At 38.7% G+C, this 14,399-nt stretch overlaps 2 protein-coding genes across 12 annotated transcripts in view; one reads left to right on the forward strand and one right to left on the reverse strand.

Annotated features, from left to right (window-relative positions):
- Window positions 1-14,399, reverse strand: part of LOC136848208 (vesicle-associated membrane protein 3-like) — an 88,938-nt gene that overhangs the window by 14,050 nt on the left and 60,489 nt on the right. Inside the window, exon 1 of one of the 2 annotated variants that reach the window (XM_067120536.1) lies at window positions 4,347-4,622. The exons of the other annotated variant lie outside the window; for it this stretch is intronic. The gene's annotated coding sequence lies outside the window, so the exon portion shown is untranslated. Of the gene's footprint in view, window positions 1-4,346; window positions 4,623-14,399 lie in introns of those variants that run through there. 2 annotated transcript variants of the gene reach the window in all.
- The window catches only part of AP-1gamma (adaptor protein complex 1, gamma subunit), a 45,196-nt gene continuing 40,993 nt past the window's right edge, over window positions 10,197-14,399 (forward strand). For 6 of the 10 annotated variants that reach the window (XM_067120521.1, XM_067120524.1, XM_067120518.1 and 3 more), the window contains exon 1: window positions 10,197-10,314. The gene's annotated coding sequence lies outside the window, so the exon portion shown is untranslated. Of the gene's footprint in view, window positions 10,315-10,346; window positions 10,651-14,399 lie in introns of those variants that run through there. The other 4 variants (XM_067120522.1, XM_067120527.1, XM_067120519.1 and 1 more) reach the window with 3 other exon arrangements.

Raw genomic sequence — 14,399 nt, forward strand, 5'->3', positions numbered from 1 at the left:
GAATTCCCTTTAACAGTTTTGAAGGAAGGAATATGGAATTTTGGCCAAAGGCAAAGCGCTGGGACCTACGAGGTCATTCAGCGCTGAAAGGGAAGCAGTAAAAAAGTCTGAAATGTGTAACAAGAGAAAAACCTCGCAGTTGCATTAAGAAAAATTTGTTAGAGGGGGTTGGAAAGTCAGATGGAAGAGAGGTATTGTAAAAGGCATGAAAGGGGTTGCAACTAGGGGCCGGAGAGACGCTGCAAAGAACCTTAAGTAATGCCTACAGTGCACCGCATGGGGTGCACTAACGGCACTATCCGCCTACGGGAGTAATTAAGCCTTCTCTACGTAGGGATCTGTAGGCTCCGACGCCTTATGCGGCTATTTACAGCAACAGGAAATCTGACCTAAATAAAACTTGCGGTATGTGGGTGAACTTCCACTATATTCAATGAAGCATATGCGGTCTTTTTCTGCAATCAACTATGTCCTTTCAGAAGTTTACAATAAACACCATTAGTCTTCGATAAACCTGACAGCCCAGGAAACCTTTTCATTCCAGTGACGGGTTCTGATCCTGTACGAAAAACCAAATAATAACTTAAAATAAAAATACATTCATGATTCTTACACAACCGGCCTTCTTTATGGAAAGGAATGGAATGGAACATAAAATTCAGGCAGAGGACAAGCGCTGGGGCCTGTGGGGTCATTCATGGCTGTAAGGGAAATCGAGAGTAAAAAGGTTTTAAATTGTAACATGAGGAAGCGCTTGCAGTTGCACCAAGAGGCAATTGTTAGCAGAGCGTGGAAAGAAAGATGGATAGAGGTACAGTCAAGGCCCTCTGTGTACCCATTTAAAAATTGAATGACCTGTGGTAGGTCTCGGAGAAAAGACGCCGGGCTTGGGGAGGAGAGAACCAGCATTTCGTTCAAGTTGTACTCTCTCTCTCTCTCTCTCTCTCTCTCTCTCTCTCTCTCTCTCTCTCTCTCTCTCTCTCTCTCTCTCTCTCTAGGGGGGCCTTGACGAGGTAATCCCCGACCCCCAAGAGAAGTAAACCACCCTGAAGCCGTGCAGGTAATAATTCTCGCTCAAAGAAGGTTCTCGATATGTTAATCCCTGAACTATAGGGAATTGAACCATTCTATAAAAATAAGCATTCAAGTAATCATCTCGCTGTGTGCGTGTGTGAAGTACCTCGACGAGGTATGCCCTTCCCCTCAAAGGGATGGAATCATTATGTAGGTATAATAGTATTTCTCTCTCTCTCTCTCTCTTTAGACCTGCGACTCTTCAACAAAGCAGAGAGAGAGAGAGAGAGAGAGAGAGAGAGAGAGAGAGAGAGAGAGAGAGAGAGAGGCCTCTATATGGTGAATGCGGGCTTGCAGTGATAAGGACTGACAATTATTGTCTTCTCCATATACAAATCTTAACACTGACAAGAGCATGACGTGTTCCACTGAAATGTGTGCAGAGAACAGACATGTAAGTCAGTCATCTACCTTCATATTTGTCAATTAATGAGGTCTTTATTCGCACCTTATTTCTGTTCGCACTTAACTAGGGTTTCATCCTTTTCCCCTAGTTTAAGTGATGTTTCTCAAGTATCTATTAACCTCCTGAAGGGCGCTTAATTCTTTCGATTGTGATAACCTACAGTGAATATGCAGATGAGTCTACAATGCACCAAAAGTACCTCGGTCTTTCTCAAGTTTTCTCCCGTCTTGAAAGAAGGAGACTTTGTCATTCTCATTCAGCCTCGTTTATCTCTGTAATACAGAGGTATTCGTTACATCAAATTTTGCAGTGATTTACTTCATGATAAAACCGTAAAGAAGCATATGAATTGTGCAGTTTCCCTGTTTCAGGTCCAGAAAGTTATGTTTCCACTTTAAAAGTGTTTTCTTGTCGCTAATTTTCTGTGAAAAATGGAGTATTTGCAAGTGTCTGTTAACATCCCTTGCTTTCATACCCTGTTTTCCATAATACCATCATTATTTTATAAGAGATTATCGATTAAGGTATTAAATTACTTGATCTGGCGTCCCAACTGTTCACGAAAAGCTTCGCATACCTTCACCAACAGTCACATTTTTTTGCATCACGGTTCTGTCAACGAAAACCGAGTTCTCCACAAAGCCTTCTTTTCCCAATCTTCCATTTTGATAGCAATATAAAAGCATCAGAAAGGACAAGAAATAGCAATGCTCTGCGGTGGCAATTTGGTTTACTTCTGACCAATGCGGGTAGCTGCTATCTAGAACCTCAGCTCTAGGCTCAGTTTAAGTCCGCAAAGGTGAAACTGACGGTGGTCTGGGTTCTGTTCTTTGCCCAGAAGTGTTAGTTAGGAACTGTTTGGTTAATCTGGTGCAAATTATCTTTTTAAATTCATCGAGTGGACGGGTTAAATTCATAAGCTCAAGATGGAATGTTTAATTCAAGGCTTGGACATTGGTATGGCCAGGGTCCATCATTTCAACAATGACACAACATACGACCAGTAAGTACTGTTACTTAACCGTTTTATATTAAGATTATCAATTCATTTCGGTATTCAGATTCCATGTCTAAGACAGTATAGCTAAACTGGTTTTTACATTAAAGCAACACTGAAGTATTCAATGGCGGTTGTTATATCTGAGAGGAATAGCCTACAGGAGTGCATTTTGTAAATGCATTCCTTAACTGTAAGACCTCTTTCAGCAAATAAAGGCGACAGACAGCATTAAGAGGCGTACTGGTAAATCATCTTAAAAAGATCGTGTGAAGATACTTGAATAGTGACCAAGCCCAGTAAAAAGATAAAGCGTGACCAACGCCCAGTTAAAAAATAAAGCGTGACCAACGCCCAGTTAAAAATTAAGCATGACCAGCGCCCAGTTGAAAATAAAGCGTGACCAGCGCCCAGTTAAACAATGAAGCGTGACCAGCGCCCAGTTAAACAATGAAGCGTGACCAGCGCCCAGTTAAACAATGAAGCGTGACCAGCGCCCAGTTAAACAATGAAGCGTGACCAACGCCCAGTTAAACAATAAAGCGTGACCAACGCCCAGTTAAACAATAAAGCTTAAAAGTATATCAAATCTTTTTAGGTTGAAAAGTCATAGCCTATTCATCTCGGAATGCTTAGTGTTTGCAAAACTAACGTTTATCCTGGAACAATAAATAGATCAATGTAGTAAGGCGATTACTGTAATAAGTCGATTAACATAAGGAGATTAAAGTAACAACTCGAAGAAGGCATTTATTGACGCCATCCGTTAAACTGAACTGAATTGAGTATAGAATTTAGGCCAAAGGCCAAGCACTGGGACCTGTACGAGGTCAATCAGCGCTGAAACGGAAATTGACAGTAAAAGGTTTGAAAGGTGTTAAGAGGAAAACCTTGCAGTTGCATTATGAATCATTTGTTGGGAGAGGGTTGAAAGAACATGAAAGGAGGTACAGTAAAAGGAACGAAAGGGGTTGCAGCTAGGGGTCGAAGGCACGCTGCAAAGAACCTTAAAAAATGCCTACAGCGCACGGCATGATGTACACGGACGACGCGGACGACACTAACAACACCGCCCCCCGGGTCATCTGTTAAAGCATTCTAGATGATGTTTTTTTTTTCAAAAGGTCCTCGTTACTGACTTTCTTGCATGGAAATGTCACTTTTTAATGAGGGAATTTCGACCAAAGTTAAGTCTTTTGGGAATCAACTTATAGTATACTACAAGTGTGGAGCCAATTCAAACCATTCTAGTGTACTTATACGTATATATAACCATATACATGTAAGTATGCATAAAAATTCTTTGGATTCGGATAAATGATCTGTTGCAAAATATGTGACTGGACAAATCTAGTAAAATTTGAGTACAGGAAAAAAATATGCCATACGTCTTGAGGACCATGCTAGGGCTTTTGTTCCCTTATACAAAGTTTCTAGTCATTCAGATTGACTGGTCGATTTATGGTTAGTGAAACTGGCGACAAAAAAGTCTAGGTTATTTAGGCCGTGAAAGCCATTCAGAAATTGGTAGGGCACCAGACTAAATAAATGGTTAAAAATGAAATGTCAAAATCTAAACTGGTTGTAATTGGAAAATGATTTCACTCGTGAACACGGCAATTTTAAGCAGAGGTTATAAATTCCAAATATATATAACATTTTCAAATTTTTAATATAAATTTAGTTTTCCTTCGGTTATGTGCAAGGTCGGCGAAACACCAATAACTGATTCGTTTGTAAAGATGCGTATAAGTTATCTATCAAAAGCCAAGGGCCTTAATACTTAAAATGAGGATATTTTTCACAGCCATCACCAACCACAAACGTCACCTAAGCTACAAAAAGACGAGAGGTAGTAATGGCACATACCTTTTATTTAAGCCCGGGACCTCGCTACAGCAGCTACAACAATCGGTTTGGGGTTGGCAGTATTCCTACAGTGTCAACACTAATTCGCACGAGCGTGGCACCGTTCCGTCGGTGAAACTAAAGCGGTGGCACACTTCCCTGGGTACACCAACGACATTACACCCAGACAGGTCAAAGGGAAGTCCAGTAATAAACAGTAGGAGAAACTGGTTTCCTCTTTCGGAAACTGGCCGTTTCTCACGTCGTGAGGGACTCGGGTCATTCCTCGAGCTAAAAACAACTATTCGACTTTTTTCCACAAATTAGCTAACAGGCCCATTACGATATTTCCTGGCCATTGTTTACGCCGACACGACTGATGGTTTGTAAACAGTTACTTTATTTGTTTACACACACACACACACACACACACACACACACATATATATATATATATATATATATATATATATATATATATATATATATATATATATATATATATATATATATATATCGATTTTATCTTCAGATTTCTTGCTTATGCTGTGTTAGTTTTCCCGGTATAATGTTTCTGAGTAAATAATGATCGAGAAATTTTTGTGTTAAAGCTTTTTAAAGAAATAATACAAACTAAATTATTACGTACTACAAAGTAAATTATACAAAATAAATGATCATATATATATATATATAAATACATATATAAATTAATGATGATAAAGCTCTTAATGTTAATTTGCATGCCTGAAAACATGGTAAACTACCATGTTTAAATGCCGAACAATTGATAACGGGAATGATTATAGTTATATATATTTCAGAATAAATTTCAATAAAAAAAATTAGCGTACAGTGACGGCATATTGTTACACATTTATCAGAGGGTGTTTTGATTTGCATAAAGATTTAAGGGAGCTGGAGAGAGCTCGTGATATTTAGCATGTTACGCACGTGCGAGTTCTCGCAAAGCTTAGTAAATAATGATTACAAGGTATATAAAATAACTGTAGAAAACAGAGTGCAGATGCATTGCATTATTACAAACTGAGATTATGTTGCCAAGTGGCGCTTTCTTATGCCTGTTTGTAAATTTCATTGAGAAAACCCAGTGCTTATAATTAAGCTACATCTCTACCAACTACACATAATTCTGAGAGCCAGAGACCCTTTAGAGCCACTGAGAGGCTTTTCAGAACCACAAACGTCACCTTTTTGGGGGCAGTGACAGTCACTCAAAAATGTACGCGTAGAGGTATATAAGCGATAAATTTCCATTATGAATATAAAGAACGAAGCCAAGAAGGCTAGGGGTAAAAAAAGAAGAAGAAAGAATGGCCTTGCTGTACGCAATGTTGAGTCGATAATATTCTCTACAGACTCCCCATAACTTCGTCATCGGTGCTTTGTGTCGACTTGGAGCTCGCTACGTCAGTGCCTGTAATCTTATTAGGGCATTGGGCTATCGCTATTGTTATTCATTCGTTACTTTCTTTTCTTCGTCTTTTCTTAATTTTCTGTGGGTATTTTATTCTGTGGAAACTTGCTTTACAGGGTAGCGGCATATTAGGCTTTTTCGTTACAGAGGTTTGTTTCTTTTGCGTAATAATAATAATAATAATAATAATAATAATAATAATAATAATAATAATAATAATAATAATAGTGTCCATGCTTGTATACCGTTCTGCGCTCGCGAGTGCACGTTCTTACGTTCATTCAAGACTGGTTGCGTTCTTTGTGTATAATTGCAGTGATCGCTTGCTACCGTCGCACAACTTTGTCTTCTATCTTGAATTCCTTGGTTATTTCTTGTGAATCAACAAAACTCTTTAAGAACAGGTGATTACAATCCATCTCAGCCAATTGATTTATTGTTCAAGATAAAAGCTACTTTCTTAACGAATCGTCATTTTGAGCATATCAGCCACGTCTTTGTCTTTTTGCCGTTAGCCTTTTCCCGTATACTACACCTGTATTCTATTAATCCTGGATATTTTAATACACTCTCGACCTTGATAGTACACTATACACTTGAGCATGCCTTTATTCAATTTGCTTTCACCATGTGATAGTGAATCCCAAACCACATCACTGAATAATTAATTGCATTGAAGACAGTAGCGGATTTGTCAAATAAAACCTCATCTACGTGCTATGGTGACAGATAGACGAATTAATAATTATCAGAATGTTCCTCTTTTAATTATTTATATAGGAGGTATGATTATCCTTTAACGGACAATAGCATCAAACAAAAACGTTCACCTTTGGAAATTTCTATTTTTGACACAAACTCGACTTCTACATAGATACATAGGCAAATAGAAGCTGAAAACAATACCTTTTACATGATTGGTCTGACAATTATTGCCCTGTAAAGTACGCCAGCCATTCTATGCACGACAATGACTTTTCATGTCAGTGTATATGCGTAAAGATTCAAGTGATGTGATTTTATAAATGAATGTTGAATGGACCTTGTTTCCACACTGAGCCTTTCATATGGAAAGTCTAAAGTAAATCAAATGGCTCAGTCTTATAAAACATGTTTCGTCGATTAATTTGTCTCTAAAATACTAATTCAGGACTGGGGCCACAGCTCAAAGAAGAAACTGATAAAAATTCTCTTAAATACTCATTCAAAACTGGGGCCACAACTCAGAGAAGAAACTTGTGAAAATTCGTCTTTGTTGAAAAGACAAGTTTCATTAAAAAAAAGATCGAAACATTTCTTGATGTTGGTTTCAAACGTTTATAGGTTAGGCTTTATAAAAAAAAATCACCTGAAACACCATTAAGGAATAGGCCATCTCTAAATCAGACTCTACGGATTAAGGACTTTTGCCCTCAATGAAAAAAAAATTCAAGATAAAACGACGTACGAACAGAATTTGTCGCGCTATTCAAATCCTGCTCTAAATTATTTATATGAAAAATTAAACGTGACAGCTGGTCATTTTCTTGCTCAGTTCAGAAAACATTGTAACTTTCCATAAACAAAACCATCACAATTATGAAACAAAAAACTTGAAAAGTTTGAGAGAAGAGACTCAATAGAAGGAAGGATTTCAGCATCCATGAAGCAAGAGAAAGGATGGTGGAAAGAGGTTTACTGGACTGTGTATACGCGGCCTGTTTTTCTGTCCGCCCTCAGATCTTGAAAACCACTGAGGCTAGAGGGCTGCAAACTGGTATGTTGATCATCCACCCTCCAATCAACAAACATACCCAATTGCAGTCCTCTAGCCTCAGTAGTTTTCATTTGATTTAAGGTTAAAGTTAGCCATGATCGTGCGTCTGGCACCGCTATAAGTGCCAACAACACATGCTACCACCAGGCTGTGGCTGAAATTTTCATGGGCCGCGGCTGAGATTTCATGGGCCGTGGTTGAAAGTTTCATACGGCATTACACGCTGTACAGAAAACTCGATTGGAACGAAGTTTCCTCGGTGCATTTTTTACTCGTTTATAGGTGTACAGAGCTTAGAAATAGACTATAATCTTATATCTAAGACCTAAATATAAGCCATGGCCTAAGTGTTTTACCAGTTTGAAACAAGTAATTAGTCTATTTTTTGGTAATTATTTCATAGCAGTGTTGGGATGTGCATATATGGCAATATTCATGAGTAGTACAGTGAAGAAATGGAATGATTTTACTAGTCAAAATATAAGATGGGAATTGATGTATATAAAACTGGACAGGAGCTTTGGTTTTCTGAATCAGTTTTTAATATAAGATCTCTGATAAGATAATGACAAAACAATGCTATTTTCAAAGTTTATGAAGTGTTTCACAGAAAAAAGTATATATATATATATATATATATATATATATATATATATATTTTAAGGAAGATTTTAAGGTAGATCATTTTCATGATAAAAAAATATAACTGTCCTCATCATCATTGCGTTATTATTATACAAGCTGTAGCCGTAGTTGGAAAAGCAAACACGTGAAATAAGAATGTTTATGAGCATGGTCGTCAGTAATAGCAGATATCAGAAACCTACAAATGTACAAGTCAAACTAAGGGAACTGCCCGCTAGAGAAAGTATTCGTGGTGTTGTGGTTGGGTCATAGTTAAAAAAAATATTCTTTGTTTTGATTGGTCATCGTTCAAGGGACCATTTGTGGTTTTTTTGATTGGTTCACTTCATCCAATGAATATTATTTGCGCCTATGGATTACAGTTCGAAAGTATTCCGTGGGTTTTGACTGGCTAAAGTTGTAGAAAGTACTGATAGTTTTGAATGGTTACACTTCGAGAAAGTATTCCCTGGTTTTAGTTTTCTGTAAAAGAAAACTATTGAGATGGCTATTTGTCTGTCCGGCCGCCCTCAGATATTAAAGACTACTGAGGCTAGATAAGAGGGCTGCAAATTGGTATGTTGGTCATCTGCCCTCCAATCATCAAACATACCAAATTGCAGCGCTCTAGACTCAGTATTTTTTTTTTTAATTTTATGTAAGGTTAGAGTTAGCCATGATCGCGCGTCTGGCACCGCTATAGGTGCCAACAACACAAGCCACCACCGGGCCGTGGCTGAAAGTTTCATGGGCCGCGGCTGAAAGTTTCATACAGCATTATATGCTGTGCAGAAAACTCGATTGCGCATTTTTTACTTGTCTTTTATTGGTTACAATTCGAGAAATTATTCGTGATGTTTTGTTTGTTAACAAGAGGAAGACCTCAAGGGAACTGGAGAAACATGATACAAAAATAGAATGGCTGCCATGGCTATGAGCTTGGGTAATAACACGACAAGGCTGTGAAAATTAGCTTATGATGTCGCATTAAACACAAATCATTTGTATTGATAAAAGTAGTGCTACGGTTCTATAGTGCTTTCATTTAGGGACGCCCACGAAACAGACTGCAGGTATAGCGACGAACAGAAATTTGTTTGGAAATGTAAATTGCCAGTAAAACGTAATAACGGATGACTGCACAGCCAAGACAGAATTAATTGTATGACACGGCATGATTCAACTATGGGTGGTTATGTTGGTTGGGTGGGGGAGGTGTCCACCAAATGTGTTACCTGGGATATTTGGCTATGACGACCAATGAGAGAGTTGACGTGGAACGCATGTGACAAAGGAACCGGTAAAAGTGTAAAATTACGCAAGAAAAAGTTAATTAAAGAACTTATTTTTGGGACTAGGCACTTTTAAATGTTTCATTTTAAGAGGCGTGGCCTTTCCAGAGCTTTAGAGATCGATTCTGTTGCGAAAAAATGAGATAAAGCTCGAATATAGTTAATCAAACGATGATGATAGCCAGTGACAGAATTCTTATTGCATTTTAAATTAAATTTTAGTTAGTCAATTTATGAAATTTGCACGTACTTGGACAAGTTAAAAGGAAGTATACACAACTTTAAATATCTCAATGAAAAGGAAACCAGATTGCCCTACTAGCTTTCACTCTTTTATTCTTTATAGACCTGCAGGTACTGTAGATTGCGTCAGATTAGCAGATTCCAGAAGACAATTTCGTCGTTTATTCCCTCCGATGAAATCTTCTCGACTATCTTGTGCTTTTCATTCCAGAGTAATTCATGGGAAATTTACACTTATGACGAGACTGAATACGGTACAATAAAAACAAATTCCATTGTGAAAGCAAGTGTCAAACTTGTCAAGATCAACAAGCTCCCCATGGAACAGATTCTGTGTGACAACGTCTGTAAAAACAAATCCCACTTTGAAAGCAAGCGTCAAAACTGATGCATACCTTAAATCTCAGAATACGAGCAATACAAACAAGTGCCATTTTAGAAGCAAGTGTCAAAGCTGTCAAAATCAAGAAGTTCCCCATGGAATAGATTCTCTATGACAACATCTGTTTTGCCGTCATTCTCAGGCGCTAGATGGCAGCACAGCATGAGTTAGTTCCACCTTACCGGAAACAAATAAAAAGAGCAAAAGCAGATGCTACGAGTAAACTAGTAATATCAGACCTCAGGGGACAGCAGGTAAGAACTTTGGGGCTTGCAGACTAACGCAGGAGGATGTATGCTCGGCCAGAGGAGGTCAAAAAGGCGACGAGATGTGTGCGTAGCGCCGTAAATGGCGTTAGAAATGTCGGGTAGGGAGCTGGGAGCTGCCATTTTGGCAAGTGGGATGATGTCAACACAACTGCTGCAGCTGCCCACCTACACAGGTCAAGACGACACCGACTTTCGGTCTGGACATTTTGGCCCTCCTCCCGAAGCCAGACCTTAGGTTAGACCGTTTTCCCGGCGCCGTGTCTGGTCTGGTGGTGTTCAGAGGGTTTCACGGGGTTTGTTGACGGGACGAGGTTGTGACAGGTAATGGGGTTCGTTCAGGATAAGGATACTGTAAGTTGACGTGTATAGGTACTGTAAACCTGTAGAAACTCACAATGGTTTGGGTCTCTTGGAATGAAGGGCTTCTCATTTCGGGGTCTTCTCAGGGGCTTGTTGACAAGGGAAGTGTCTCTGGACGAGGCTGTACTATGTGCCAGGCAGTAATGGGGGTTCCTTCAGGATTATGATACCTTATTCCTACGTACACTAACTTGAGTACTGTAAGACCATAGAAGCTGACACAGCTGGGTTATGTGTAACCTGTGTAACCTGTGTGTAGGTGTATGTCTTTAAGGTAACACACGACGTGGCTCTCTTCACTGAACTTGAGGTTAGGGTTGGCCTTACCTACGTTTACTTCATTGGCATTGATAGGCCAGGTAGGCAACTCATTAACCTACACAAACTCACTAATCTAGCTTATGACCTATCCTAGTGTATGGATTAAACTTTAGAATTAGCCCAGTTTCATCTTGTGTGAAGGTTTAGTTTGTCAAGTTTGTGAAATGGACCCGAGACTGTGTTTTGGGAAAGCATGACTATGTAGGGTCAGGTTAGGGGGTAATCCTACAGTTTAGGGGTCCAAATTCACTGCTCCCTTGTGTGTGTTTCAAGTTTTCTTTCCTGTTTTCAGTTTCTTCTTTCGACAGATCTGCAAACAAATATATTTGCAAAAAAATGAGCACCCTATCTGGTTACAGAAGCAGATTGTAAGATTGTAAAAAAAAAAAGGGAATAAAGCTCTGCACCGCATGCGAATAGTGCAGTGTACCCGCAACTTTGTTTGTGGAGTGAGCACTTATGAACCAGGAACCTTGTAGGAATCTGGCATGGGCTCTTGCTCTCCAGCAGCCATTTTTTGATAAATCCAAAAAATGAGCAGTTTATCTGCTTACAGAAGCAAATTTACGATTTTCTTAAAATTCTATGGGTCCGTATCCCCTGAGACATGTTTTTGTTTATTTACATTTCCCCTTTATTCCCTTTGTTTTTTTACAATCTCTGCTTCTGTAAGCAGATGAACTGTTAATTTTTTCACTTTTTCTTGCTTCAGTAAATATTTGATAAATCTGTGTGCTGATTTTGACTATACGTAATGCAGTGGATTTGGACCACTAAACTGTGGGATTACTGGTTAGGGGTAGTATGCAGAGCAGGAAGATTGGGGTAGGCGTTGGTAATTTGAACCGACCACCACAAAGGGATAGCCTAGGCCAGTCAGAGTGATTGGTTTTTACTGTTACTTTTTGGGGGGCATCCAGAGTGGCAAATCCCCCCCCCCACCCCATCCCAACCAGATCAGGGCATGGCATGGCATCGTTAGTCAAGTTAGGAAGGTAATGGCTGGTTAGGTCAGGACACAGCATTCAAGGAAAAGTTAGGTTTGTTTTCGTCGGCAGAACCTGTCTTGTTCTCAAGTATCCCAAATCCTATGACTAGCTAGGTTAGCCTACCCTACTTTGTCATTTGTGATCATATGCTGTTAACCTGCACTTTCCACAGGCACTGTCTCTGCTCACAAAGGCAGTGGATTGTGGAATATGGTTTTGTAATGGTCTTATCTGTTGGAAATGAGTGATGTTTAGAGCAATGATTGCAAATATGGAGAAATCCTAACTGGAAAATGGAAATGGCTTTATTCTAGAAAGAAATGACTTTTCAAGTCAATGACTTTCATGAAAAATGATTGCAGTTGTCACCTCTTTAGTGTTTACTGTAGAGATTTTGGTAAATGATGATGGGGGACCTCGGTGGGAAACTGGTTTCATTGGTACTTTAATCAGGTAGTTACAGAGAGATCTGTAGATCACAGAGTACTATTGTGTTTCCTTTTCCTTAACAGGAAATATCACAAGGAATCATACCCCTGACCTGTCATGGGGTCCATTTTTCTTGAGGCAGTGTCCCTAACTTGTCATGTGGGGGAGGGATGTAGCAAACGTCCAGTTGTCTGAAATAAATTCTGTCTATTTAGGCATACATTCCTTGCTGAAATTCGTTTTTAAGAATTCCAGATTTGGATGTTTTTCTTGAAGCGAAAAACTGCTGAAGTAATAAACGAGGAGATACCCATCGCATGGGGGCTCCATGGCTAGTCTAACTTGAAAACCATCTGTAGGGCAAATAGTAATTTGTGTGGTTACTGATGAAAACAATCCCAATACCATTCATTGTTGACTGTCAGAAATGTAGCCATTATGAAGATGGGACAGTGCATAATACTGTATCCACCCCAGGGAGAGACATGCAAAAACCAAAGATATTGTTAATAATATCTTGAAAGCAATACAATTGCATTACAAAATAATAATATCTAGCATATATTATGTATCAACACAACTCCGTGACCATAGGTTAGTTCAACTTCAGAGCAAAATTGTTGTGGGGTAGAGTTAGGGTTCAGGGTTTCACGAGATGGGCTGAGTGTATTTCTGAGCATTCTAAGGATTGTGAGCTTTAAGAAATATATATACGCTATTTACATATGCTCTTAAGTTAGATGTGATGTCATTTGCATTTTTGCATTTGTCATTTGCTATAAAAAGCATGTTAGTCCCAGGTGTTAGTGTGGTTTCATGTTGGAGTACATGTGAATCTAGGTTAATGGTGCCTAGGTGAAACAGACGTAATAACAAAATGTTTGACGGTGTGGTGCCAAGACTATTTAGTAACTAGCCCCAGGAACTACAAAGATGGTAAAATCAGGAGATACTTAATTCCCTTGACAGGGTTAGATGTGAAATGACTTGAGGGTTACTAGATTAGAGAGCAAGTATGGTGAAGTGAAATGAAAGTTTTATGAGTGCAGGACATGAATCCCAAGAGGTATGTGTGAAGATGTATTGCTGATTATAAGGAAATGAAAAAGGTTTTTTCATAAATGCTCAAACTGAAACCTGATTGAAACCCAAAGTATAATACTGTAGTAATAAAGTGAGAATTTTGCCAGACTGTTTAGTATATATATTATTAGGTACATCATTAAGAAAAATTTTGCAGAGGTGGTGGCCAGTCATTGATTAGAAAAGTCTCCATTAGGCTTTGCCTTTGAGAACCTATACTGGTGACCTCAAAAGTTATTTCAGTCGTTTGAGGTTATTGCATCATTATATACTTTGGACCTTGCTTATGAGAGCCTTAAGATTGTATCACACCTTCCTGTATATTGTATCATTTAATCTGCATTGTAAGAGGCTGATTTTTCTTCTGAAATCCATTACAGTTATATATTTCTAGCTGTGACAGAGCTTGTTCAAACAAGCTCTTCTACTTTTCATCATTAACAGGATTATATAGCCCGTTAAAGGGGCTACCTGCTACCAAGTTTTGTGCATTGTAATACTGCATAAATTGATTTTTGCCCTGTAGATATTTATTAGTTGTGCAAACCCAGTGACTACTAAGTTATATGGTATTGACTACATTGGCATTTTTTAGTTTAGTAAGGCTGAGGGTTTGGTGAACTACTGTATATGCGGTTTTCTAAGAACGTTAGATTTTTTTATGTGAAGAATGTATGGTGTACTCTACAGATTTGAGTATTCCAGCCTCCAATTTCATATGACTGCCATTCTCATTCTCATAATACAGTGCTGTACTTTCCATATTATTGTAACTGCTGTGGCAGTGTTTGAAGATAAAGAGTTAAGGCATTTGTAAAAGTATGGTTTGTGTGTAAAGAATTATTTTCATTTTAAATTTCGTTTGAGAAATTTCTTAACATACTTGGG

The sequence above is a fragment of the Macrobrachium rosenbergii genome, chromosome 18 (genome assembly GCF_040412425.1).
Source record: "Macrobrachium rosenbergii isolate ZJJX-2024 chromosome 18, ASM4041242v1, whole genome shotgun sequence".
Classification (NCBI taxonomy): domain Eukaryota; kingdom Metazoa; phylum Arthropoda; class Malacostraca; order Decapoda; family Palaemonidae; genus Macrobrachium; species Macrobrachium rosenbergii.